Below are 26,989 nucleotides of genomic sequence, written 5' to 3'. Positions count from 1 at the left end.
AAAGCGGAGAGAAGGAGCTCCGTCTTCCGTCGTGCGGAAGAAGGTGTGGTTTTGTTAGTTAGAGAGGGGGGGGGGGGAGGGCGGCATTGTGCTCCTGCTTCATGTGCGCCTTTCGCGACCGGATTCAAGGGTAACTGTCAATCACGGCTCAATCTCGCACGATATATGCAGTAAAGCAAGTACAGGAAGCTCGGGAAGCACGGCCGCGCGGGTTGGCGCACGCCACATCTTCAAACGGACCTGGAGACCACTCGTACCTTTGTGCACATTGTCTGTTCTCGCCAGTTTTGAGTGACGCAATAGTCGAAGATCGCGGACGTGCTCCGCATGGGCTCCCGCTTTGAGACCGTTTTTCGGTGGAACTCCCTGCGCTGTGGACTTGCTTTTGGCGGGATTGTCCACAGGAAGTTGCCCTGTCCCTGCGGACACCTAATTTCGGCAAGTTTGCTCCCTTTTTAGGGGTTTTTCCGCGCATTTCGTGCTCAACCACCGCGCGGCAAAGTTAGGCCTCATCAGTAGGCCGAGCCGCCGCCGACGGCACCGGGCTCTGGGGCGGTGACTTGTGGTTGTGGGCCTCTGTGAGCCTGAAGACACTGGAGTACTCCGTTGAGGACGATACTATAACGCCCGAAGAGTTCGAGGCGGGAGAATGGGCCTGGGTTTTGCGGGCTCAAGATCAATTCAAGAAATCTGTATACAGGGAACCATCCCGAGAGTAGGCCTAGCGAGAAGCAGGCGGGCAGCGACGGGCGCCAGACGGACGGAGAAGAACAAGTCAAGCGCGGGAAACCGCCGGAGTGGAAGAAACGGGGACCGTTTCAGAAGATGCCAGCCAAGGACTTAAAGGTTGTGTGCCGACCCAAGAATTGGGACTTGAGAATGGTGACTTCAAGGGAACTCGGATAAGCCTTGAGAGCGGCAGCGGAGCTGACGGATGCGACTGTGGCGGAGGAAGGCCTGGTGCGGGTCAACGAGACAAATAACACGATGACGGTGAGCACGCCGTGTATACATCGCTGTGGTGCATACGCGAATGTAAAGACGCTCCAGCTGAGCGGTCATGACCTTGAGATTTCGGAGTACGTGGCGGCGCCGGAGAACTCTGTGCGCGGAGTCATTTACAACGCGTACAACGGATGCCCAATGGCAGAAGTTTGGGCGGGATTCTCGAAGAGGAATGACGGCATAGAAATTTTGGATGCCAGACCTTTGGGAAAGTCGAAGGCGATTCAGATAACGTTTGGGGGAAAGCATGTTCCCTGGCAGGTCATTTACTGGAACTGTTTGTACACGGTGATTCCGTACAGAGAGTTAGTCGAGACCTGCTATAACTGCAGACGAGTGGGACATCCGGCGGACGTTTGTTATCGTCCGAAGACTAATCTGTGTCGCCGTTGCGGAAAGGATCACCCTGCGCCACCGGAAGGAGAGCCGCTGACCTGCACTCCGGACTGCATCGTGTGCCATGGGGCGCACAACACGGGGAGCCGGAACCGCAAGTTTCGTCTGGCCCGTAAGTAGCCGACGGGCCTGCAGCAGGGCAGTGAGGACAACGGCCAAACTGACAAGGAGGAGCGGCGTTCGAGGCCCAGGAAGCGGTCATCCAGCGGTGCGGGAGGCGATAACAAGAGCAGGGACCAGTCCCCTTCCTTCCCACCACTGCCCGGACCCAAGCGTGGCAAAGGAGAACAGGGTTCCAGTCATGGAAGAAGTCCCAGTGCCACGAGAAAAAAGGTGAGCTGGCCCTACGTGGCCTCCCAGAGTGAGACTGCTCGAGAGAAGGAGCTACAAAGACAGGTGCAGCAGCAGGCTGAGACGATTAAAAAGATGGAAGTCAGGATGGCAGAGATGGAACGCGCGCTTAAAAGCGACAAAGGACAAAGGGTACAGACGCCGGTGGTCCAGGCCCCACTGAAAGCGGCACAGGCGACTGCTTCTCACGAGAGCGAGAGCACAGATATGGAAGTGGAGAATCGGGGGTAGCTTAAGAGGCCGCCATCGGCGGATGAGGGAGCTAATGCAAAAAGAGTGGCAGAAACTTCAATGGCGGACACGCCGCAGCCAGTCGTGAAAGGCACTAGTCTTAAGGGGGAAATGTCTGCCCTTGCGGACAGAATAGGAAAAGTAGAGGATAGACAGGATAGGTTGGAAGCTCGGGTCGACAGGATCGAAGCCAGACTAGACAAGATTGCGGAGCGTCTTGACGCCTTCACCAATGACATGCGGTCTTTCCAAAGACAGGTTATGGGCATGTTTCAACAGCTCAATGCTACGCTACAGGCTAGATTGCCTCCCGTAGTCGGCCAAGCGCCGATGTTAGTGAACCTAGTGCCTATTCATGGCCCCTCCCCAGCGAATTGAGGTTTGGCAGTGGAACTGCAGGAGCTTCCGTCGCAAGCGGGGGAACCTGCAATTGCACATACCAAATCTGGACAGTAAGCCTGACCTTATAGCTTTGCAAGAGGCTAGTGGCTGGGAGAAATTACCGAGATTTAAGGCATTTACACCGCCAGAGATTGATCGGGGGGGTGTATCGAGCGTCTTCACGGCAGTGCTAGTCCATCGCAATGCCACGGTGATTCAGCATACCATAGAGAGCAGCAGAGAGGACTACATCCTGCTAGAGGTTCTGCCCAAAAGGAAGGACGATAAGATTCTCTTTGTACTTAATGTATATTCTTCTCCTAAAGATAAAGGGCTGGGCTTGCCAGACCTCTTGATAAAGACGCAGCGGCTAGTGGCTAGGGCTCAACTCATCGTGGTTGGAGATTTCAACGCGCCTCATCCGGAGCGGCGCTACGTCCGAGCCACTCCAAAGGGAAATAGGCTTTGGCGGGTAGCTCAGGACCTACAATGGACAATCTTGAACAACCCGCTAGATCATACGAGGATAGGCATAAGCGTTAGCACAGACACCTCTCCGGACCTCACATTTGTTAACGGTAGTAGGGATGCAAAGTGGGTAAACACGGGACAGCCACTGGGCAGTGATCACTATATCTTTTGCACGGTATTTAGTGCTGCTAAGCACCAAGACAGGGTAAAAGGAACTAGAGTGACGGATTGGGACAGATTGCAGAATGTCAGGAAAGACACAGTGAGCGGGGAAATCGAGGACTTGGGAGCCTGGATTGAGGCGCTCAAGCAGGACGTGAACGGTACCACAGAAGAGGTTCCGACGGTGGAGGAAGGTTTTACGGCGGACTCTAGACTGTTACACATGTGGGAAGCGCATGCGAGTCTCCTTCGGAGGTGGAAGAAACAAAAGCATAATGGGGTCCTCCGTAGGAAGGTGGCCAAGCTAGAAAGAGAAATCGAAACCTACACGTTGGACTTGCAGTTCAAACAATGGGGGCAGATTTGTGACAGGATGAATGGGTAGTTCGGATTAAAAAAAAACATGGCAGTTGTTGAGGCACCTTTTAGATCCGGCGGCAACCAAGTCGGCGCAGAAGGGTCAAATGGCTAGGTTAGTTCATCAGTATCAAGGCACGACTGGGGAGTTTATTCAAGAACTCCGAAGTCATTACATAAACGGCGAGGCGGGCGGTTTCTTGCCGGATTACTCGGGAGAGGAAAACCTCGAATTAGATGCGGACTTTACGGTGGTGGAGGTGGAGTTTGGAATGGGGCAGCTTCGTACTACGTCGGCAGCGGGTCCGGACGGGGTTACTAATAAAATGCTGAGGAACCTGGATTTCAAGTCGGTGGGGGCGTTCACGGACTTAATGAACAAATATTGGGTGGCCGGGGAGATCCCGGCAGAGTGGAAGCATGCTAGGATTACATTTATTCCTAAACCAGGGAAGAACTGTATTGAGAATCTTCGACCCATCTCGCTGACGTCCTGCTTGGCCAAATTGATGGAGCATGTGGTCCTCAACAGGCTTCAGGTTTTGCGGAGGACAAGGAGTTGATACCTAAAACGATGATTGGCTTCAGGGCTAATTTATCAACGCAGGACGTCATGATACAGCTCAAAAAGGACGTGGTTCATCCTGGGTACGGCACGGGCACCAAGGCTATCTTGGGGCTCGACCTCAGAAAGGCATTTGACAATGTCACCCATGAGGCCATATTATGGAACCTATTGGACATAGGACCGGGGGATAGAACCTTCCGATAGATCAGATCATTTCTGGAGGGTAGGACTGCGGAGATTGTAGTCGGAGAATTTAAATGGGATTCTTTCCCGTTGGGGGGCAGGCAAGGGTCGGTTTTATCGCCGTTCTTGTTTAATCTCGCCTCGATCAAAATACCACCCAGGCTGGCAATGATATCGAGACTTAAACCTACATTTTATGCGGATGACATTACTCTATGGGTGACAAGGGGAAGCGACGCACAATTGGAGGAAACTTTACAACAGGCAGTGGATATTGTGGAGGAGCTAGCGGGGGAGGCAGGACTCTCGTGCTCTCAGCTAAAGTCCGAGCTTTTTGTGATTAAGCATAAACCAAGAGGGATAAATGCGAGGCACTATGTGCCGCCACCATCACTGAAGGTGAAAGTGGGGGGTGTACCGGTCGCTGAGGTCCAAACGATCAGGATCCTGGGGCTGTATCTGCAGACTAACAGGAAGAATAGGGAGGCCTTGGAAAGGCTCAAAAATACTGTCAATGCTACCGTGAGTCTTATCAGGAGAATCGCCAATCGTAAAGAAGGCGTCAAGGAAAAAGACTTGTGTAAGCTGGTACAGGCGTTTGTGCTCAGTAGAATAGTGTATGCGACGCCTTATATGAAGATGGACGCGACGGAGAAAGGCAAGGTGGAGGCTATGATTAAACAGGCGTATAAGGCGGATCTTGGGTTGCCTAACAATACTTCTAACGAAAGGCTGCTGGGATTAGGGGTGCACAACACCTTGGAAGAACTGCGGGAGGCACACTTGGCGATGCAACTCAGTAGACTTTCCAAAACGAAAGTAGGGAGGGATATATTAGAAGGGATCGGCATTGGAGTTGATCCTCCTGCTGGGGACATGAAAATTCAGGTGAAGCGAGAAATGCACAAGGGCTTGTACATAAAACCTTTACCTAAATATATGCATCCGATACATCACGAGAACTGTAGGGAGGCAAGAGCCAGAGCTTTACATGCTAAGTACGGGAAGTACAACGGGGCAGTCTACGTAGATGTCGCCGAGTATAAGAACAAGGATGCATTTGCAGTTGCGGTGGGGGACGGGCGGAGACGCTTAGTCACCTCTGGATCAGTCAAAACCCGCTCCTGAGAAACTGCAGAGGAGGCGGCGATAGCGCTAGCTATAGCTAATACTGAAGCTGACCTGATTTTCAGCGACTCTAAAACAGCCATCCGAAATTTGGCGAGCGGCAGAATCTCTGTCACAGCGGCAGGATTACTAAATCGGGCCACGGGGCGAGGGACTACGGAGGTGGAAATTGTCTGGGTACCGGCCCGCTGTGGGAACCCTGGGAACGAGGCGGCTCACATGAATGCTCGAGGTTTCGTCAGCCGAGCAGGTGAGCCGGACGTTCCAGGGAGGTCCACGAGAGATGGCCTGGTGTCCTTTCAAGACATTACTAACCATTACAAACTTGAGCGGTGAATTTACCCTCCACCGGACAAGCAATTCGTGAAGGCGCAGGAAAGCGTCTGGTGAAGATTGCAGACGAGATCTTTCTATAACCCATACGTGTTAAACAAAATCTACCCGGTCATTCAGCCGGAATGCAAATGGTGCCAGGAACTGGCCACCTATGACCATATATTATGGAGCTGTAGCATAGCGCCGCCACCGGCGGATATTATGCGTGATCCTTCTCTCGAGCAGTGGGAGGCCGTGTTGGCCAGCTCAGACCCTGTCGTCCAGACCAGGGCCGTGGAGTGGGCCACCCAGGTCGCCGTCAGCCATGAGCTGATGGCCATCAAGCACAGAATTGTCCGCACATGCGTTTTGACGAAAATAAAGTTTTTTCCATCCATCCATTCATGTTTGCGTGTGGTCGCTGACATAATGCCTGTTATTTCAGTTAGCAAGCAAATGTTTCTAAGTTTGTACAGCCTACTCCCTTGTATATATCTCGCCTGTATACGCAAAAGCTCATTTTCCGCCATGAGAAGAATTGATGATGATGATGATGATGATGAAGATGATGATGATGATGTTGTGTGAAGTTTTATGGCAAGGGCCACTTTTGGCCAAAGAGCGCCAAGCCAATGGCAATTATATCAAAGTCAAGCACTATATTACGAGCAATGAATGTTATGGGGCTGTAAAGGGGCCTAAAAGATGGCCACTGTAAGGTGCGTAAGAGCTACATGTAAGAAAACTATGATAATGACTATGAAGTGTGCCAAGGACGCGAAAGGTGCATTGTAAAAGAGTTGCGATGTACGATTGGTCATTTGGATAAAAATTCGAAAAGCACTACTGCCCTAACAGATTCCTTGAAGCGCAAGGTCCGGAAGACATGTGCTGTACAAAGACTAATAACACAGCACCATCCTCTGTACAGAGGATGTGCTAGGAAACATTTGGGCTATTAACATGCAAGACCACATCTTTCAAGAAATGCAGGATAACTTTAGCGGTAAAAAAGGGTTCTTTGCCTATATAGCAGGACGGAAAGGGAGACAATAACGGTATTCTAGAGGAAAATTTTTCCTTCTTCCTCTTTCTGCTTCCCGACACTCCTTGTCGTCTCCTTGTGTCCTTTCTGACCACCGCACCATGTCGCGCAATACACACACCACAGTGACTCAGAAGGTTTAACTGTAGCTGACGAATAGGGCGGTGTGGACCGAGATGTTTTGTTGATGAAGGATTTCGGGTCTCTGATAAGGGCATTGGACACGCCATCCCAACTGTAGCGCACTTTGTCGATAAAAACGTAATCATAACGTAGCTTGACAATAGATCCCTGTATTCGAAAACGTTCTGAGCCATCCCAAATTTTTTCCGGACTGCACAAACGCTGGCTGAAAAATCCTTAGTGATGCAATATTGCGATTCCTTATGCATCGAGATGTTTTTCATCACCGAAAACTTTCCCGAAATGCCAGCAGCTTCAGAATAACTGGGCGTGGACGCTCTCTGGGCTTTCCACCAATCCTGTGGCCACGCTCAATGTGTGGGGGCGTAATTTGCAGCATATCAGAAGGTATCTGTGCAACCCCACTAGCAAATTCTCATTTTCATCCGGTTTTTCATCCAAGCCGTGTATATTGATGTTCTGGCGACGGGATCGGTTAAGGTCGTCATTCTTGGCAACCAGCTGAGCGAAAGTTCCAGTTAGTGCTTTAACCTCGGAGCAGTGAAGATCGCAAACATTGGCATCAACCTTTTGACCTGTTGTAGGCGATTCAAGTACTGCTACACGGTTTTCTAGCGCATCAAAACGCGAGTTTACAGAAGCTTGAAATTACTTAATTTTGGCAAGGTCTTCAGCCATGACCTTTTGTCGTTCAAGTACCTCAGTAAGCATACAGACAATGTCAACCTTTTCGGTCGAACATACCGCAGTAGCCGAATGTTGAGTGGTCATTGTGGAGCGCGTAGATCGTTCAGAAGAACTGTTACTGGAATCATTATTTTTCGATGAATTGCCGAGATTTTTTGAGGGATCAACTTTGGAGGGACCAGGATTCGTCTCCACGTCTCCACTCAACAAAAGGCCATTGTTGCAGTAGAAGGCATAAAGCATAATCAGCCGCGTCTTCTGGGCAAAGAAACAGTGCAAGGATCGATTGTCCAGTTTAAAGCATCGAGAATTTTGGGAATAACATTGCTGCACAATGCAGAAATAGCGTTTCAACATCGTGTCGTCATCGCTGTCACTTTGCCCACTGACGAGTGAAGCGTCGAGCGCCGCTTTTAAACCCTTGAATGGTGACGTCGGGGTATCGCTCCAGATATCGATGGTGTGCGCACAAATACCATGTTGATTGTGGGAATTATAACGGAGGGAGTGGCCTAATACTGCACCAGGTTGGCCAATTCATGTTTCATTGAAGGAGCGCCTTTGTTGAAGCTTAATGAGCTTTCCCAATTTCGTTATACTTGGATTAGTAGTACCTCACCCACTCTCGGAATCTTTTGCTGGTGTCCCTCAAGCCTGTAGAAGTAGTGCACTGGAGGACGAGGAAAAATTCAAGCTCCCTATCGTCTGATTAAAACAAAAGTGTCATAGAAGGATCCGAACTTCCCATTACGGCAACTGGCGGCGAGGCTACTTCATTGCCGAAAAGTACAGCCCAGATGGGATTACGTGGCTAAGAGAACCCCTGGTTTATCCGCCATCGGCGAGTTTTGCTGATCGCCATATGTTACACGATATATTTTCGGCGAATTTCAAGACCACCTTAAAGAGCAATAAAGCATTGGAAAATTCTTTCCGAATGAAAAGAGACTGATACTGAAGCGCCGCCCAAGGCTGAGGCATCACATGGGAGTAGGATGCATTGGCACATATTTTCACCCAAAGGGCCCATCTTCCGAGGTGCGAGACTGGCCGCCAAACAATATGGTTCTGAGCCGCTCGTAAAATAGGCGACCTTGGAAGCGGCCTTGCCCTTCGGTTAGAAAGCGATTACACGACGCCTCCTTTAAGGTTATGTGTATGTGTCTGCGATCAGTTATACATTGTTGGTAGACATGGCGTGGGGAAGATATTCACATGACATTTGCGCCACACTTGCAATGCTTGCAATTTAGCCGTTGTGAACGCATGCTCGTGATCTACAGGAGTATAAGCGGAAACCAGCAAAAACAAATATATGTGCAAAAATAGAAGTAATAAATTGACGCAACCAACGACTTTCTTTACTTGATGAAAATGAGTATGGGAACTTTGCAACTGTTTTAAACTTCACATACTTTGGAACGCGATACTGCAAATCTTCTCATAATTTCTTTCTCTTTCTATTGAGCGACAATTTTTATGGGGGGAAGGGGAGGTTTCACTCGCAAGGCAGTGCAAGGCATATCAGTAGTGTCAGTCTAAGTCAGTTTCGTCTATCTCAAATGTCTGAAAACGTGGTTGAATTATCTGCGGCATACGGGGTTCTGCTGATCGCTGCCGGTGGTACGACAAAGAATTTCTTAGTGGTTCTATCATCGAGGCTTCGTAGTCTCCAGTACGCATGCGGCCATGAACGCGGCTAGATTCACGATATATTTAGGGAAATTTGAACAGCCCTTAAAACGTGTGAAAAAAATGGCCAGGCTCAGCTTGGTTAAGCCAAGAATGCGTTGCATATTGCGCGGTCATTTTTTTTTTTTGAGAGCGAGGTATCGCTTCGCGGCACTCGATTTTCGCGTCACGCACCGGCGCAGCGCCCCTAGCGGGAGGAGCGGGAGTCAGGTGGTGGCAGCGGCCGCGCGCGAGCGTGCGAGTTGGGGCCCAGCTTTTCCTCCGGTTGTCGTGACGTCACGTCACGTGGTTGGTGGCTGCCCGGCCGCACCCAAGGGCTGAACTGAGTGATTGCAATATGCGACGCATAAAAGTAAGCAAAAGGAAAAATGTTTCAGCGCTTACCGAGATGCGCGATATATCCACAGAAACCAAAATTAATCGCCATGTGCTTTACCCCTGTAAAGGTGCACCGCCGGAGATGAGATTGTGCTGAGGCAAAGCTATGGCATCTCGAAAATAGAGTAAGTTTCCAAGGAATAAACAGCGCTCGTGCTAGGCGATGGTGCCCAGAAGGCAGAAGGGATCATGTCCACGAGAAGAGAGCATAAGTCGCACAGTAGGTAAAATTATAGTTACGGGCGTAAGTAGCTCCAATCGACGGTAATCAACCACATTGCACCATAGACCACACAATCTCCGAATATTAACCCTTCGCCTCTTGCTGAAGAGAACGCTCAGCCATGTGTCTAAGAAGACAAGCTCAACGTATGCAAAACAACGCCGACACAATTGGACGTTAAATGCGATAATAATAAGATATGAAATGAGTGAGTAATGAATACGAAAGCCGACACGGAAAGATACAAAATACAGGGATACAATCAACATTTACCCAACGAATCATTAGAACCCCCACGCTTGCCCCGTGTTCGTCGACCTTTTCTTCTTCTGCGTCTACAATTCGCTGGCACTATCTTTTTCTTCGTCTTTTTGCTGCCCGACGCTCTCCCAAAGGTGGTATAGGCCGTTAAACATTCAATAATTTTCAGAAGTCAGCAGATTGTCGTCATCATCATCATCATCATCATCAGCCCGGTTACGCCCACTGCAGGGCAAAGGCCTCTCCCAAACTTCTCCAACAACCCCGGTCATGTACTAATTGTGGCCATGTCGTCCCTGCAAATTTCTTAATCTCACCCTCCCACCTAACTTTATTCCGCCCCCTGCTACGCTTCCCTTCCCTTGGAATCCAGTCCATAACCCTTGATGACCATCGGTTATCTTCCCTCCTCATTACATCTCCTGCCCAGGTCCATTTAGTTTTCTTGATTTCAACTAAGATGTCATTACCTCGCATTTGTTGCCTCATCCAATCTGCACTTTTCTTATCCCTTAACGTTACACGGATCATTCTGCTTTCCATAGCTCGTTGCGTTCTCCTCAATTTAAGTAGAACCCTTTTCGTAAGCCTCCAGGTTTCTGCCCTGTACGTGAGTACTGGTAAGACACAGCTGTATACATTTTTCTCTTGAGAGATAATGGCAACCTGCTGTTCATGATATGAGAATGCCTGCCAAAAGCACCCCAGCCCATTTTCATTCTTCTCATTATTTCAGTCTTGTGATCCGGATCCGCCATCACTACCTGCCCTAAGTAGATGTATTCCCTTACCACTTCCAGTGCCTCGCTACCTATTGTACATTGCTGTTCTCTTCCGATACTCTTAAACATTACCTTAGTTTCCTGCAGATTAATGTTCAGACCCAGTCTTCTGCTTTGCCTCTCCAGGTCAGTGAGCATGCACTGCAATTGGTCCCCTGAGTTACTAAGCAAGGCAATATCATTAGCGAATTGAAAGTTGCTAAGGTATTCTCGAATAACTCTTATCCCCAATTCTTCCGAATCAAGGTCTCTAAATACCTCCTGTAAACATGCCGTGAATAGCGTTGGAGAGATCATGTCTCCCTAGCTGACGCTTTCTTTTTGGGATTTTGTTGCTTTCTTTGCGGAGGACTACGGTGGCTCCCGAAGTTCGAAAGTTCGAAGTGGTAGAACTTCGAAAGTTCTAGCTGTAGGGTTAGAGACTTTCACACATATGCGTTTCATGATCAGATCTTTCGTCTCCTGCGATAGCTTACTGGTATCATGTCTAACAGAGTTGTGGTAGAGACGACTATGGACCAGACCGACGGTACGAGAGCTCAAGGCTAGAACCCTTCCGAGGAACGCGGTGAGCCCTCCTGTTCCGCCATCGCTGTCCGCCTCCCACAGTACTGGGACCAGCATCCTTCGGCGTGGTTTCTTCAGGACGAAACGCAATTTCAAGTCGCTGTTATCCGCTCTGAAGCCTCGAAGTTCCATTACGCCGTCGTAGCGCTCTCGCCCGCCGCCATTGACGAGGTAGCGGATTTGTTGAACTCTCAATTGTCTGCCGCCGCCTATGACGATCTCAAGGCAGCACTGCTACAGCGCACTGCAGCTTCACAGCGTTCTCGCATCCAGCAGCTTCTGTCCGCTGAAGAACTCGGCGACAGACGCCCTAGTCAACTTTTTCGCCGAATGAACCAGCTGCTCGGAAACAACGCGAGATCCATCGACGACACGCAGTTGCGCGAATTGTTTTTGCAACGACTCGCGGCTAAAGTGCAGATGGTGCTGGCGACAGCCTCTACCATGGACCTTACCGGACTTGCCGCTTTGGCCGACAAAGTCATAAAAGTAGCCACCCCAACCATCGCAGCCACGTCACTGTCTCCGGGTGACAATACAACCACTCTGCAAACTCTTCCCTACTCTTCCGCAGTGCCATCTCCGCTCGACTCCTTGTGTGAGCGCCTGGAACGCATCATCTGTGGAGCGGAACATCGCAGCACATCTCGTCGCCCACGCAGCCGCAGTTCCAACAGAGCAAGACGCACGGGCACCCGCAATGAAACCTCAACTACAACGCTTGGCGTTTGCTACTACCACAGCCGTTTTGGAAACGACGCTCGTCACTGTCGGCGTCCCTGCGCTTGGCAGGGAAACAGGCCGGCCGACCTCTAACGGCGCCGAATGGTCCGGCCCAACACACAAGTCACCTTTTCTACGTGACGGACAGAGTTACGGGACAATGATTCTTAGTCGACACAGGTGCTGACGTCAGCATTCTTGCCGCCCAACACTCCCACCCAAAAGCGACACCTGTGTCGTTTTTGCAAGCCGTCAACGGCACCAGGATTCCAGTTTTCTCGTCATGCTCCGTCATGCTAAACCTTGGCCTTCGACGAGCGTTGCACTGGATTTTCCTGGTTGCAGACGTCCGTCATGCAGTCATTGGAGCAGACTTCTTGCATAACTACGGACTCCTTGTGGACATCCAACGGCGCCGTCTCATCGACTCCGTAACCCAGCTATCCATTCCTGGCGTCCCATCATCAGGCACATCGCCCATAGCGCCCATTTCTGCCATGTTGGACGAACCTTTCGCCAAGCTCCTACGCGAGTTCCCCACTTTGACGCGCCTGCCGGACTGGACGCAACCGCTACAGCATGACGTGTGCCATCACATAGTCACCTCCGGCCCACCGGTCTATTTCCGACCCCGGCGTTTGTGCCCGGAGAAACTCAATATCGCTCGCGCGGAGTTCGAACACATGCTGCAACTTGGAATCATCCGCCCTTCCTCCAGTAACTGGGCATCACCACTTCACATGGTGCCTAAGAAGACGGGAGACTGGCGCCCATACGGCGATTACCGGGCACTAAACAAGGTCACAGTTCCTGATCGCTAGCCCGTGCCGGAGCGTGCCAGCCGCTCGTTCCTCGTGTAGACGCGAGCGTTTACGTCATCTCTCGTGCGACGCCGATGCTGCTGCCGGTACAGAGTCCTGCTACAGCGTATTACGCCGTGAATTACTCGCTGTTTTCCTGGCTATCAAGCATTTTCGCCATTTCCTCGAAGGCCGTGCATTCACTGTCTTGACTGACCACAAGCCCCTTGTGCATGCAACGAATCCCTCGGCGTCCTGTTACTCGCCCTGCGAGATTCGACACCTTTCCTACATCTCCGAGTTTACAGCAACATTCCGCCACATCAAGGGCGCCGACAACGTTCCAGCCGACGTTCTGAGTCGTGTCGATGTCGTTTCCACGTTGACACCGGAACCTTTCATCATCGAAGCCGACTTACTCGCCAGTCAACAGCGTGACGACACTGAACTTCGTACATTCCGGATTTCGCCAACGTCCCTGAAACTGGAAGAAGTCGTTGTGACCCCAGATGGTACATCCGTCGTCTGCGACACTTCTAACGACACACCTAGACCATACATTCCGGCATCCCTTCGCAGACGTCTATTCGAAACCGTACCCAACCTGTCGCACCCTGGCATACGCGTGACACAGAAGCTTCTTTCCAGTCGTTTCGTTTGGCCTTGGCTAAACGCGCAAGTTCGCAATTGGGTTCGCTGCTGTTTGTCGCGTCAACGTTCGAAGATCCTGCGTTACCCGATTCCGTCTGCCAAGTCTTTTCTTCCATCAGATGCTCGTTTTGACACCGTACACCTCGACCTCGTCCGCCCTCTCCCATCTTCGAAAGGTTACTGCTACATACTGACATGCATCGACCGTTATACACGGTGGCCAGAAGCTACACCTACATCTGACATCTCAGCGCCCACAGTTGCAGCAGTTTTCATGTCTACGTGGATCGCAAGGTTCGGCTGCCCATCCACAATCATCACAGATCGTGGTCGACAGTTTGACTCAGCACTCTTCAACGAACTACTCAAACTACTCGGAACGACACGTTTTCGCACAACTGCTTACCACTCGCAATCCAACGGACTAGTTGAACGTTTGCACCGGCATCTCAAAGCCTCCCTTATGGAACATGAATCACCGGAGAAGTGGGTCCTCCACTGCTATTCCTAGTGCCTATGCCATATTCCCCCACTGCCTTGTCTCCAGCCTGCTTCTTGCTTACCTTGGCATTCAGGTCACCCATCAGTATAGTGTATATTGTTTTCACTCTACCCATCGCCGATTCCACCTCTTCATAGAAGCTTTCGCCTTCCTGGCCATCATGACTGGATGTAGGGGCGTAGACCTGTACAACCTTCATTTTGTACCTCTTATTAAATTTCACAAGACCTGCCACCCTCTCGTTAATGCTATGGAATTCCTGTATGTTACCAGCTATATTGTTATCAATCAGGAATCCGACTCCTAGTTCTCGTCTCTCGGCTAAGCCCCGGTAGCACAGGACGTGCCCGCTTTTTAGAACTGTATATGCTTCATTTGGCCTCCTAACCTCACTGAGCCCCATTATATCCCATTTACTGCCCTCTAATTCTTCCAATAGCCCTGCTAGAATAACCTCACTAGATAACGTTCTAGCGTGAAACGTTGCCAGGTTCATATTCCAATGGCGGCCTGTTCAGAGTCAGGGATTCTTAGCCCCCTCTGCTGCGTCGCAGGTCTGACCGCCGCCGTTGTCAGTTGCTCCGCAGCTGCTGGGGACTGAGGGTCGGGGTTTGATTGTTGTGTTCATATAGGAGGTTGTGGCCAAGTACTGCACCAGGGTGACCAATCCTGCTCTGGTGAGGGAGTGTGTTACCGGTTCTGGTCACCGGCATCAGGCCACACTCCAGGCCTGTTTGTGCAATTTTTTCAACACGGCGATTTTTTATAATCCGGTGGAAAATTGCGCGGCACCGGAATTCGAACCACGGACCTCTTGCACACGAGGCGGGTGTTCTTCCTCTGCGCAACCGCTGCACCAAAGTACTTCAACTAAGATGGCAGCAGCGCCGCAGTTAGCAGATTGTGCTGCCGCTTAAAAGGTGCATGGCCGTTCTTAGTTGGTGGAGCGATTTGTCTGGTTAATTCCGATAACAAACGAGACTCTAGCCTATTAAATAGGTGTGGGGTTCTCAGCACCTTACAACCTTCTTAAAGGGACAAGCGGCTCCTAGTCGCACGAAACAGAGCAATAACAGGTCTGTGATGCCCTTAGATGTCCGAGGCCGCACGCGCGCTGCACTGAAGGAAGCAGCGTGTCTTTATCCCTGTCTGAAAAGACTGGGTAACCCGTGGAACTTCTTTCGTGATTGGGATAGGGGCTTGCAATTGTTCCCCTTGAATGAGGAATTACCAGTAAGCGCGAGTCATAAGCTCGCGTTGATTACGTCCCTGCCCTTTGTACACACCGCCCGTCGCTACTACCTATTGAATGATTTTGTGAGGTCTTCGGACCGATGTCCGGCGCGGCCTTTCGGTTGCGCCGGTCTGTTGGAAAGATGACCAAACTTGATAATTTATAGGAAGTAAAAGTCGTGATGCAAGCGTAGGCTATGTGATTTACGCCAGCGATGTGCTTCCCTCGTGGCGGTACGTGATAGCGATAAGAAGGCGCAGCGGCAGCACAATCGGCTAAATACTATGTTCGTTTGTTTGCGGAATGTTTGGGAGCCCTGCTATCATGGCGCACAAGCGGGCATGCCACGTGGTATTTGTTTTTTTTTTATTTCGCGGGCATCCCCAGGAAGGGGCAAAGCACTAATATTTGTGTAACGGAATCAGTTTCATAAAATAATAGGTCTCGCTTTTATATGGAGATTCAAAATGATGATAATATTTTACCTGCTGGCAGGTTCTCTTAAATAATTACTAAACATGTCTTGGCTCTCCACAGTAAGTGAAACGAAATGAAATTTGCGCTTTACGCGTAAGAACCACCCTCTGACTATAAGGCTCGCCGAAGTGAGGGTCACCGGAATAATTCCAGCCACCCGAGTACACCTGTATTTAAATGCTGGGGTGCTTTCGCAGTTTTCCCCCAACGAAACGCGGCCGCCGATGCCGGGGTTCTATCTCCAAACCTCGACCGTAGCATCTAACATCATTGCCACTAAGCAATGACGGCCGCTTTCAGAGGAAAGTAAGAGTAAGCCGTGAGTTTCTGAAGTGCTGTGCGCTGGCACTGCGCAAATCTATTTCGGGGGGTGGGGTGGAGTAAGTCAGTAAATTGGTACGTCTCCACTGTGTCCGCGAAAGGTCCTCCTTTTCTGCCAAGAGGAGAATTGGTGAAGCAATTACCCGGCAAATAAATATATTATCTAACCATTTACTTTTGCTTTTATTTAAGTGTGAGGCTTCTGACTGTAAAACTGTTATTTCGTTCCACAAAACTTGCCTTTCAATCGGTTTTAGTGCGTTATATTCTTCGTAATTATTTTGTTTTTGCGTGTCGCAAGGGTAGCACGCAAAATACTAAATATTCCGCGTCAGTACGGACTCATTCACTGCGAGGCCATTGGCCCCGAAATTGATGTTAAAGAACCGACTCCGTTCATTGTCTCGGTCAGTACCCAAAAGTTTATTATGCAGTCAGCGTCTTTCGCCTGAAGCTCCCGATCAACCAATGCCAAGGTCAACAACCACAGCTTGGCAATATATAGGCTTTTGCCGAGTTACATTGAGATATTGGTCAGCCGGGAACGGAAGGCCTGCCGAGATAGCCGCTACTATCTCGCACTGCTGACGCCCGAGCAACGGTCAGAGGACAGGGGACTGAGAGATGACAAAGATAATAAGGAAGAGAATGGGTCCAGCTGGTGGTTCTGCATTCAGCGGAGCCCTTATCGTCTATGCAAGCGCACTTGCTTCCTTTATATTACCGGAGCGAATGACAACGTTATGCGCCTCATTTAGTGTGGTCTTCTGGAGCGAGAAGGCTTTAGTAACCAATACGGCAATGTTGTTATATCTCTAAATGACTGAGAAAAATGTGCGCTTTATCCCCGCTACTCATTGTGATGCGAATGGTAAGGATAGAAAGGGCGCTAGACAGAGTGAACATTGGGTTTATTCTCTCGTGCGTAAGGCGAGAATAAAGGCTACTCAACAATAGACCATATTCACACTATCAATCAGGTGATAGAGAAAATGTCCGGAATATAACCAACCCTTATATATGTCTTTCATTGATTACGAGAAAGCGTTTGGTTCAGTCGAAACCTCAGCAGTCATGGATGCATTACGGAATCAGGATGTAAAGGAGTCATATGGAAAAATACTAAAATATATGTATAGCGGCTCCGCAGCCACCATCGTCCTCCATAAAGAAAGCAATAAAATCCCAATAAAGAAAGCCGCCAGGTAGAGAGATACGATCTCTGCAATGCTATTCACAGCATGTTTACAGGAGGTATTTAGAGACCTTGACTGGTAAGAATTAGGGATCAGAATTATTCGAGAATACCTTAGTAACTTGCAATTCGCTGATGATATTGCCTTGCTTATTAACTCGGGAAACCAATTGCAACGCATGCACAGTGACCTGGAGAGGCAAAGCAGAAGGGTGGGTCTAAAAATTGGAAGTCTTGGAAGATAGCAGCAGTTTACGATAGGTAGTGAGGCACTGGAAGTGGTAAGGGAATACATCTACTTAAGAAAGGTAGTGACCGTAGATCCGGATCATGGGACTGAAATGATCAGAAGAATAAGAATGGGCTGGAGTGCGTTTGGCAGGAATTCTCAGATAATGAACAGCAGGCTGTCATTATCCCTCAAGAGAAAAAGTATAACAGGTGTGTCTTACCAGTACTTACGTACGGGGCAGAAACCTGCAGGCTTACGAAAAGGGTTCTGCTTTAATTGACGACGGGTTCTGCTTTAATTGGGATATGGAAGAAGAATGGTGGGTGTGACGTTAAGGGATAAGAAGACAGCAGATTCGGTGACGGAACAAACGCGAGGTAACGATATCTTAGTTAAAATCAAGAAAAGTAAATGGACATGGGCCAGGCGTGTAATGAGGAGGAAAATAACCGGTGGTCTTTAAGGCTTGCGGACTGGCTTCCAAGAGAATGGAAGCGTAGCATGGGGCTGGAGAAAGTTAGGTGGACGAAGGAGATTAACAAGTTTGGAGGGACAACATGGCCACAGTTAGCACAGGACCGGGTAGTTGGAGAAGTTTGGGAGAGGCCTTTGCCCTGCAGTGGGCGTAGCCAGGATGATGATGATGATGATGATGATGATGATGATGATAACGATGTCGAGGTAAGGCGGGCACGATTGTAGAGCAGCAGCTCCCACATTTTGTTTCATGCCGACGACATTTCGTTGCTCGCTGACAGACAAAGTTATATTCAACGACTGGCTAATTTCTTCGACAGTAAAGTGGAATATTTGTATTAAAGTTTAGCGTTAAAAAACTTGGTAAATGTATGGCATTAAAAAGAAGTCAACAGACACTGTCAATATAGGATAGTGCTATGCCTATGGTAAAGAAATGCAAATACCCAGGAGTATACCCTAGCGATGGCAATAGATATAAGGAAACCAAAAATGAACACCAAAGTGTACTGGAGCGCAATATCATGCCTGGAAGTGAACCAGTGCGCATGTGCAACAAACCCACTGCTTATCTCAGCGCTCCTTATATACTTGGCTGCGTTTCGGAATAAAGTGCTTCTGTAACCTGCTGCTCGTCTGGCTTACATGGTGTCAGAAGTGGGCACGGCAGTTAGTTCCTGCCCGTGCGGAAAGGTTTGCCATAGGATCCCAGCTTAACAGCAGTATTAATTCCCATGAACGAGACAAGGGCTCATCCGGAACGAGAACCACAATCCACAACGAAGACTTCGACTCTGCTACCACCACCCAAGCCACTCGACGTTACTGGCGACATTTCCCACAACTGGAACATCTGGAAAAGGGAGTTCGAACTTTTTGCATCAGCGACAAGGCTGAGTCTACAGCCCCAGTATGTTCAGACCGCTACATTTTTATTGACTATCGGTGAAGATGCAAGGCGTGTTTAAAGCACCCTGAATTTTGAAAACGAGAAGCAGAATAATGATCGCAAAGTATTAATGCAGAACTTCGAAGAGCATTACAGACCAGTTACAAATCTCAATTGCGAGTTTCGGTTTGGTTCCACGAATCAGCGCGAGGGCGAGTCATTTAACGAATGGCTCACAGAACTGAAGACTCTAGCTGCGCACTGTGAATTTGGCGAGATTGAAGATAGACTTCTACGCAGCAGAATAATCCTTGAATAAAGGGAAAATGAGAAAAGGGAAAATGAGACATCCACCTGATCGTAGCAATTGCTACAAAGCTACAACTTCCTTGGAACAAGATACAAAGAACTGCAGCAGAGACTTATTTCTGAATATCCGAACTACGCAAGAACGGTTGAGATTTGCCGTGCTAAAGAACAGAGCAAAGGACAGGTCGCTGAAATGTGAGGCAACCAGGGCGGCAGCACTTCTTTTGAATCGGAAAACAACATTGACGCTGTACAAGCAAACACTGCCACCTGCCCGAAATGTGGCTTACAACGTCCAAAAAGCGGCACGATGCCCAGCAATAGGGAGGTATTGCAAAAATTGTAATGGCCGAAACCATTTTGCTAGTGTGTGCCGCCCACGAAGCTCGAAAACACGACCAGAAAGACGGCACGTGCGACAGGTGGAAATGACTGGTGGCGAAGACGGGGCTGGCGACGAGACATACATCCTTAAAGCGTTGGAAGTTCAAGCGTTCACGAGTGACGAGCACTGGGTGTCAGTGCTAAATGTGGCTGGTATCATGACCAAGTGTGAGATAGACACAGGGGCGAACTGTTGTGTTATGCCAGAAACGGTCTTTCGAAAGTTGTCCGCGCCGCCTGTGCAGAACTGTTACGCAACCTTGCGTACGTTTTTCGGCCACACAAAACAAGCAATCGGAAAAATAAACCTGCTCGTTTGTAATAAGACTCGAAGCACCGAGGTTACGTTTTGTGTTGTTGTCCAAGATGTACCAGTTACATTAAGCGGACACGTCGCTAAGAAACTGGACCCGATAAAACGCCGAGATAACGTCAACGAAGTGTCTGAGATCCTCATATCTGGCTCTGAAGACATCTTTTAGTGTATAGGACAAATGGAGGGCATCGCCTATCGCCTGCAGCTGAAGCCCGATGTACGACCAACCATAAAACCAGCGTGGAGAATTCCCGTCGCCCTCCAAGAGCCCGTGAATGCGAAGCTCGACGAGATGAAACGCGATGGCGTCATTGCAAAGATGACAGAGCCTTGCTCGTGGTCTAGCTATATGGTCGTAGTAATAAAAAAAGGTAAGATACGCATATGCTTGGATCCTTCCGACTTAAACAAGGCAATTTTGCGGAAGCATTACCATATGCCTAGATTGGACGACGTACTGCCGCGGCTGGAAGGAGCCAAATATTTTTCCACCGTCTATGCCGCGTCAGGGTTCTGGCAAATAACCCTCGACGAAGAAAGTTCACGCGTTTCCACTATGAGCACGGCTTTCGGAAAGTACAGATTTCTGCGCATGCCATTAGGCATCACACCAGCACCAGAGGTTTTTCAACGCCCCATGCACGAGGTCGTTGGAAGCTTGGCTGGTGTAGCTATATATATTGATATACAATATATAGATAGATTGGTCTGGGGAAAGACAAGGCACGAGCCCGACACGAACCTCACCGCCTTGCTTGAACGCTGTAGGGAACGTAATCTAAAGCTCAATAAAAAGTACCAATTCTTGCAGAAAGTCTACTTTACATGGGCCACCTCCTCAACGCTGAAGGACTGTCACTGGACCCAGACAGAGTTCACGACATCATGCAAGTTCCACAGCCGAAGAACCGTTAGGAGCTTCAAGTGTTCCTTGGAATGATAAACTATGTGTCTCGATTCATCTCAAACCTGTCAGTCCCATCTGCACCTATTCGGGAGCTACTAAAGAATGACGTCGGTTGGACGCGAACAGAAGTACAGGAAAAACAGTTTCCAAAAGTTACGAGCTAGTCTTGCCACAGCACCAGGCCTAGCATTCCACCAGTCCTAGTGGACGCGAGCCTGTACGGTGTCGGAGCAGTCATTTTTGAAGATGACCACCCCATCGAATAATCGTCCCGCTCTTTAAATACCACACAAGAGCGGTATGCACAAATTGAAAAGGAAGCCCTAGCCATAGTTCATGGATGCATGAAATTCAAGGACTACATACTCGATCAACCACTACTCACGGTAGAATCAGACCACCGACCACTGCAATCGATTTCTAAGAAGCCTCTTTGCCATTGCCATCTTCGCCTTCAACGGATGCGCCTAAAGCTTCAAAGATTCCCTATCAACGTGATATACAAACCAGGAAAGGAACTTTCACGCTTTCCTTGCTAAACAGAGCTGGTGGATGAAAGGGAGCCTTTTCCAGTCAATGTTGTTTTTTCGTTACCTGTTTCAGATCAACAGCTGCTCAGTATCAGAACGCAGACTGATAAGGACACCCTCATGACTGAACTCTGCCGTTACGCGAGTACAGAGTGGCCCAAAAGCAAACAGCAGCTCCCGGATGCCTTAAAGCCATACTAGATCTATCGTGATGAGCTACACATCGAGGATGCGTTGCCTCTCAGAAGCAACAAGCTTTTAATTCCTCCATTGAAACGAAAGAAAGTTATTAGCCTGCTCCACGCAGCACATTGTGGCGAAGACAAAATAAAGGCGAGAGCAATACAGGTAATGTACTGGCCAAACATGAACGCCAACATTTCTGATGTAGCGAAGTCATGCGCTGTTTGCGAGAACTACAAAAAAAAAGAAATGCAAGGCTGCCCATGCTGAGCCACGAACTACCGTGTTTGCCATGGCAGGTTGTTGGGGTCGTTCTTTTTCACCACGAAGGTAATGATTACCTCATAGTGGCAGATTCTTACTCGTTTCTCTTCGAGGTTCTCAAGTTTATTCAGACTACCGCTGCTGCTGTAATCAACGCAAGTGCAGAAATCTTCGCGACACATGGCATTCTCGTCAAACTGTGCACTGACAACGGCCCTCCTTTCAACAGTGCAACATTCGAAGCATTCCCAGGTCAATTTAATATCAGCCAAACCACTTCTAGCCTGTACCACCCGCGCGCCAACGGCTTGGCAGAACGTGCCGTTCAGGAAGCTAAACATCTGGTAAAGAAATGTCCGTTTTCTATCCTTGAATTTTACAGTGCGTTGTTGGAGTGGCGGAATACTCCAAGGGACGAACCGTTGCAGTCGCCAGCTCAAAGGCTCATGGGACGTCACACCAGAAGCCAACTCCCGGTTCTCAACTGTCACCTGGAGCCCAAGACGATACCAACGGAAGAAGTTCGTCAGCGACTACAAGAAATACGACATAAACAGCGTTACTACTACAACAGACACGGGTTTGCCAGACCTTCGTAGCGGAAACATAGTGTCCGTATACGACACCTACAGCAGAACGTGGGCCCCGGCCGCGGCAATTGGTCCTGCAGGTCCACCGTGATCCTACTTAGTGGCTACAGACAATGGACAGCAGTTACGTCATACGATAGAGCATCTCAGGGCCACAGATGCTGCTCAGCCTGCTGAATCAGAAGTAGAAATCCGCAGACAGGCTGTGCCAAGTACCCCAGCAGACGCAATTCAAGCCCCACTTCGAAGAAGTGAACGGGTACGCCAAGAGCCACAACGTTATCCACTTCCAGAACGTAAATAGGAAAGCAATCCTTGCTTGCAAATGAAAATGTTCATCGATGTTCCTCCTTTTTTCTTCTTTTTTTCTCCAAAGAAGGGAAGATGTAGTGGAGCGCAATATCATGCCTGGAAGTCAACCAGTGCGCATGTGCAACACGCGTACTACTTATCGCAGCGCTCCTTATATACCCGGCAGCGTTTCGGAATAAAGTGCTTTTTGTTACCTGCTACTCGTCTGGCTTACACGAAGGAGAAGGGAAATGCGGCCGCGATGTAGCACAGAGAGCGATGGAAATACAATAGGTATGAGGTGCTCCGGGGTACGTGGAAAGTTGTAGTTGTTCCAGGACTTACATATGGAAATGCGGTTCTTTGCTGGAGATCGAAGGAGCAATCGCAACCTGATGGCAACTACAGATCAATAGAGCGCCTCATATTGGGCGCTCGCGGGAAAACCTTAAATAGGCCGTACTGCAAAGTGATATATGGTCGAGACAATACTTGAAATTAGGGAAGCTCAGAGTAAAATTGATATCGCAGAACGACTGACAGATATGAAAGAACGTACATTGGTTAGGAGAGTGTTAATATGTTTGTACCAGAAAGTATTCTTACCTCACAGTGGATGTAAGAAATGGCAATGTGGCAACAGGGCACGTGAAAAAAAAGGCACAGAGGCTGAGATAACCTCATGCGGGGCGGCAATGGAAAACAAAACGGCTATAAGTAGTGAAAAAGTAAAAAAACTAAATTAGGAAAGAAATTATTTAGGATAATGCCAACGGACGCTCTTTACTTTTCGAAGCGAAATCAGGCTGCGGTAGGAAACGTTAGGACGCGTGATTACAAAGCGTGAAAGACCCAGGAATTGGAAGTATGTTCTTTCTGCAGTGAAACTAGGGAAACGATGGAATATGTTTTATTAGAATGTGAAGATATATACTCAGCTGTTAGCTTAATTAGGCAACCCTGTCCTGTTTGTAGCACTTGCGTTCAAGGATAGCAGAGGGAAAGTAAACATGTCCGCAACAGTGATTATTAAAAGGCTGTTTGTGGTTTTGTGGCAGAGACATAGGCAGACCACTTACAACCCAGACCTACAATAACAAATTTCCCGCTAGTGGTTCAGATAGCTTGATGCTGGGAAACTTTTGTTTGTCGAAAAAAAATCAAGTAGCTGACACATACGGAAAAATAAGGAAAGAAGCTCAGTGGCGCAACGCAGCGCCCCGTTTCAAAGGGGAAGCTCGCGGCATACATCCATCCACCCATCTCATATGCTCGCATTGGTGCGAAGGCTTTTGCTTACTATTGTACACTCAAGATGTCCGATAATGTATGCAGTGTCGTCCGCGGGCACTTTTTGAAAAAGTGCATGGATGTTATAGGAACTGATTATTAATAACAAAGATGCTAGAAAAACATGGTTTTGCAGAAATTTGTGCTGTGCCTATTAAATGGCAAATGTACCATGCTGTCTTTACATATTGTTTTTTCTAAGTGTGCATAGGTTCTGTAAATGGGCCCCGGCCACTAAATAGAAAATCAAACCACGAGATAATACAAAATACCGCGTAACAGTGGTCCCATTAGAATGATACACAACAATCACACGAGGGCCACGATGATACCAAAAACAAATGAAAGCGCCTTGTCATCTACTGTCGAACGGTTGTTGCGTACTGCATCGGAGAACAATGCTTTACGAGTAGCGCAAAATAAAGCTCGGAATCTTGCACTTACATTTACGTTATTGCCGGTAACTTCAGTTGGTGGAATGTCTGGATGGATTAGGACAAGAAGGTCAACGTACCCTCCATCCGTTTCATCGATTTTTGGTCTATTCGCGTTGAGGAAGACATCAAATAAGGCGTTTTCTGGAAGTAGACGTTCATACATGACAATGTTGTCCTCTGTAAGGAACAAGAAAAACGAAAGTAAACTACATTTTGGTCGCGGATTTATCTAGCAGTTTTCACCATAAACCCCTAAGCTTCATTCACTTCATGGTATTCACGCAGGTGCAGTTTTATTTGCAACAACTATTGGGGACCAAGTAGCTTTGAACTCTAGGTGTACCTAGCATAAGAATGCACAATTAGAAATTATTCATTAAGAGGCAAACGGACCCGACAATGCGACAATATATAGCTCGACAAAAGTGCTGTAGTTGTAAATCTATGAATTTTTTCAAGCGCCTGGAATGAAAGAAAAACGTTAAGGCTACTGTCACATGTAGAAACGGCGACGCAGCGATTTCGGCAGCGACTATTTATTGGGCGAATTCCCGTGACCTCGGCTAAATGATGAACTGCTATGACCGTGAACTGGCTCGTTTAATATTTCCATCAATTAGTCAAAACTGAAAGGCGCAATAGCAACAGAACAGAAATAGGTAACAGCTTCACGATGAATGGCGCCTAAAAGAACAATGTGTACAAGTTCTGCAAGGTGATCATAGAGTGGCGAAATGACTGGAGCTGACACACATTCCGAACGATAGCTGCCTGAACAACATGATGCACTTATCTCGCCCCATACCAAGGAGACGAAGAGCATGGTGTTTATGCGCACCGCAGCAACATAGGGTTAATAAGGGTGAACGAACGTTGGGTGAACATTATCGACGTGTTGTACGCACACATTCAAGCGCAACGCACACCCGTTTCCAGAAGAATTATTTATGTTTAAAATATTACCAATATTCACAGAGAGATATGACTGGCATAGCTATGCGAACACTATTAGGTGCGATCGCCATTCTGTCTTTTTATTGCGTTAACAAATATTTGGACCCTCCAGTTCGCATTTTTGCCATCGCCATGATTTCGGAAATTCAATGATGAACATCTTGAAGTAACCTCAGCCACTCGCAAGAATGTGCAAGAACTGGTATTCTGATCCAAGCATGACCTGCATGTTCAAAGGGGTCACTTGATCTTCATAGGTTCAGAGCGATAGTGGCAATGTTCGACAGCAAGTATAATTGGACGCGCCGACGTATTTGCTCGAAGGAAAGAAATATGATTCGATAACACGCTTACTTGTGATTGTCTGTTAAGCTTAAGTTTTCTTGATTTTTACGCGAACGTAGTTTCATATTAGATGCAACCGTAACATCCACGACGTACGAAGAAAAAGCATAATTGTAAGTTATAATATATGGTTAGTGATGCCAATGCAATACAACGTGTATCCAGACGTATATCGAATAGCAAACGTCAAATAATTCGCTGAAGTTGGGCCGTCATTTCAACCGGACAAAGATGAACTATAAACATCCTCACTTTCTTTACATTAACCGTCATGCCACATCTTATAGTGCTCATAGGTTTGGGAGCCTCGTTTGGGAGCCTTGGAATAATGTCGCACAAGTGGGCATGTCACTTGGTATTTGGTTTAGTATTTCGCGGGCATCCCCATGAAGGAAAAAACACTAATACTTGTTTAATTCAATGTAATAGGTTTAATAATATAGGTATGTCTTGTAAGTGGCGATATAAAATGATGATGATGATGACGATGTTATTACCTGCTTGCAGGTGCTTTTAAGTAATTATTAAACAGGTGTTGCCTCTCCACAGTAAATGAAATTAAATTAAGTTTGATGCTTTACGCGTAAAAATCATCTGCTTATAAGGCAAGCCGAAGTGGGGGTCTCCGAAATAATTCCAACCACCTGAATACCCCTACATGTAAGCACAGGGTTGTTTTCGCATTTCTCCCGCAACCAAACGCGGCAGCTGATGCCGGGGTGCAATAAAAACATCGTACGATGATGTGCTAACCAAATGGATAGCTGCCAATGTTTATGGCCAAAAAAAAGGATGTGCTAAGTTTGCGGCACTTAACTGTTGCACCACAATTCAACGCTGACTTATTGGTAGTTATATTGTTTCTGACGGGAGGAACAGGAAATCAACACGTGATATGAAATGTGCCCGAGTTTCTATGAAGCCACCTGGAATTGAGATCATTTGGAAAAGATAATTGGTGTTACGTGCTCTAATTATCATTATTCATGATTAGTTAGTATTCCGCTCTACAACGCTAAAGGCGCTTCAAGGGGAGGCCAAGGATTTCGTCAGCGGATGTATGTGCGTTCGGCGATGTTGATTGCGCTTTGGTTGTGAGCTTGCTGCAATGTATTATGACGTACTGCATGGTGTATCATATATTATAAACATGTCCCTAGCATGACAGAAACGAAAATAAGGAGACTCCTACTGCCACCACGCGTCTGCAGGTGGGGGTGACTCATAAATGGCGATGCACGCCCATCGCCTGTCTCTGGGTGATCAGAACCGCCAACTGGTCACATGTACTCACATAAGCATTCCATATACGTATGGTTGACACGCCTTTCTCTTTTGTGCTATAGCTTCGGCGCGCCATT

The 26,989-nt window shown here is 48.2% G+C and overlaps 1 protein-coding gene across 11 annotated transcripts in view; it reads right to left on the bottom strand.

The window, feature by feature from the left end:
• LOC135916263 (uncharacterized) overlaps positions 1-26,989 on the bottom strand; it is a 303,600-nt gene that overhangs the window by 180,135 nt on the left and 96,476 nt on the right. For 10 of the 11 annotated variants that reach the window (XM_070520992.1, XM_070520999.1, XM_070521000.1 and 7 more), the window contains one exon: positions 24,337-24,506. The exons of the other annotated variant lie outside the window; for it this stretch is intronic. The gene's annotated coding sequence lies outside the window, so the exon portion shown is untranslated. The remainder of the gene's footprint in view (positions 1-24,336; positions 24,507-26,989) is intronic. 11 annotated transcript variants of the gene reach the window in all.

Source organism: Dermacentor albipictus, chromosome 6 (genome assembly GCF_038994185.2).
Source record: "Dermacentor albipictus isolate Rhodes 1998 colony chromosome 6, USDA_Dalb.pri_finalv2, whole genome shotgun sequence".
NCBI lineage: Eukaryota > Metazoa > Arthropoda > Arachnida > Ixodida > Ixodidae > Dermacentor > Dermacentor albipictus.
Note: the sequence above shows the minus strand (reverse complement) of the source record. Positions and strands in the feature narration are given on the sequence as shown.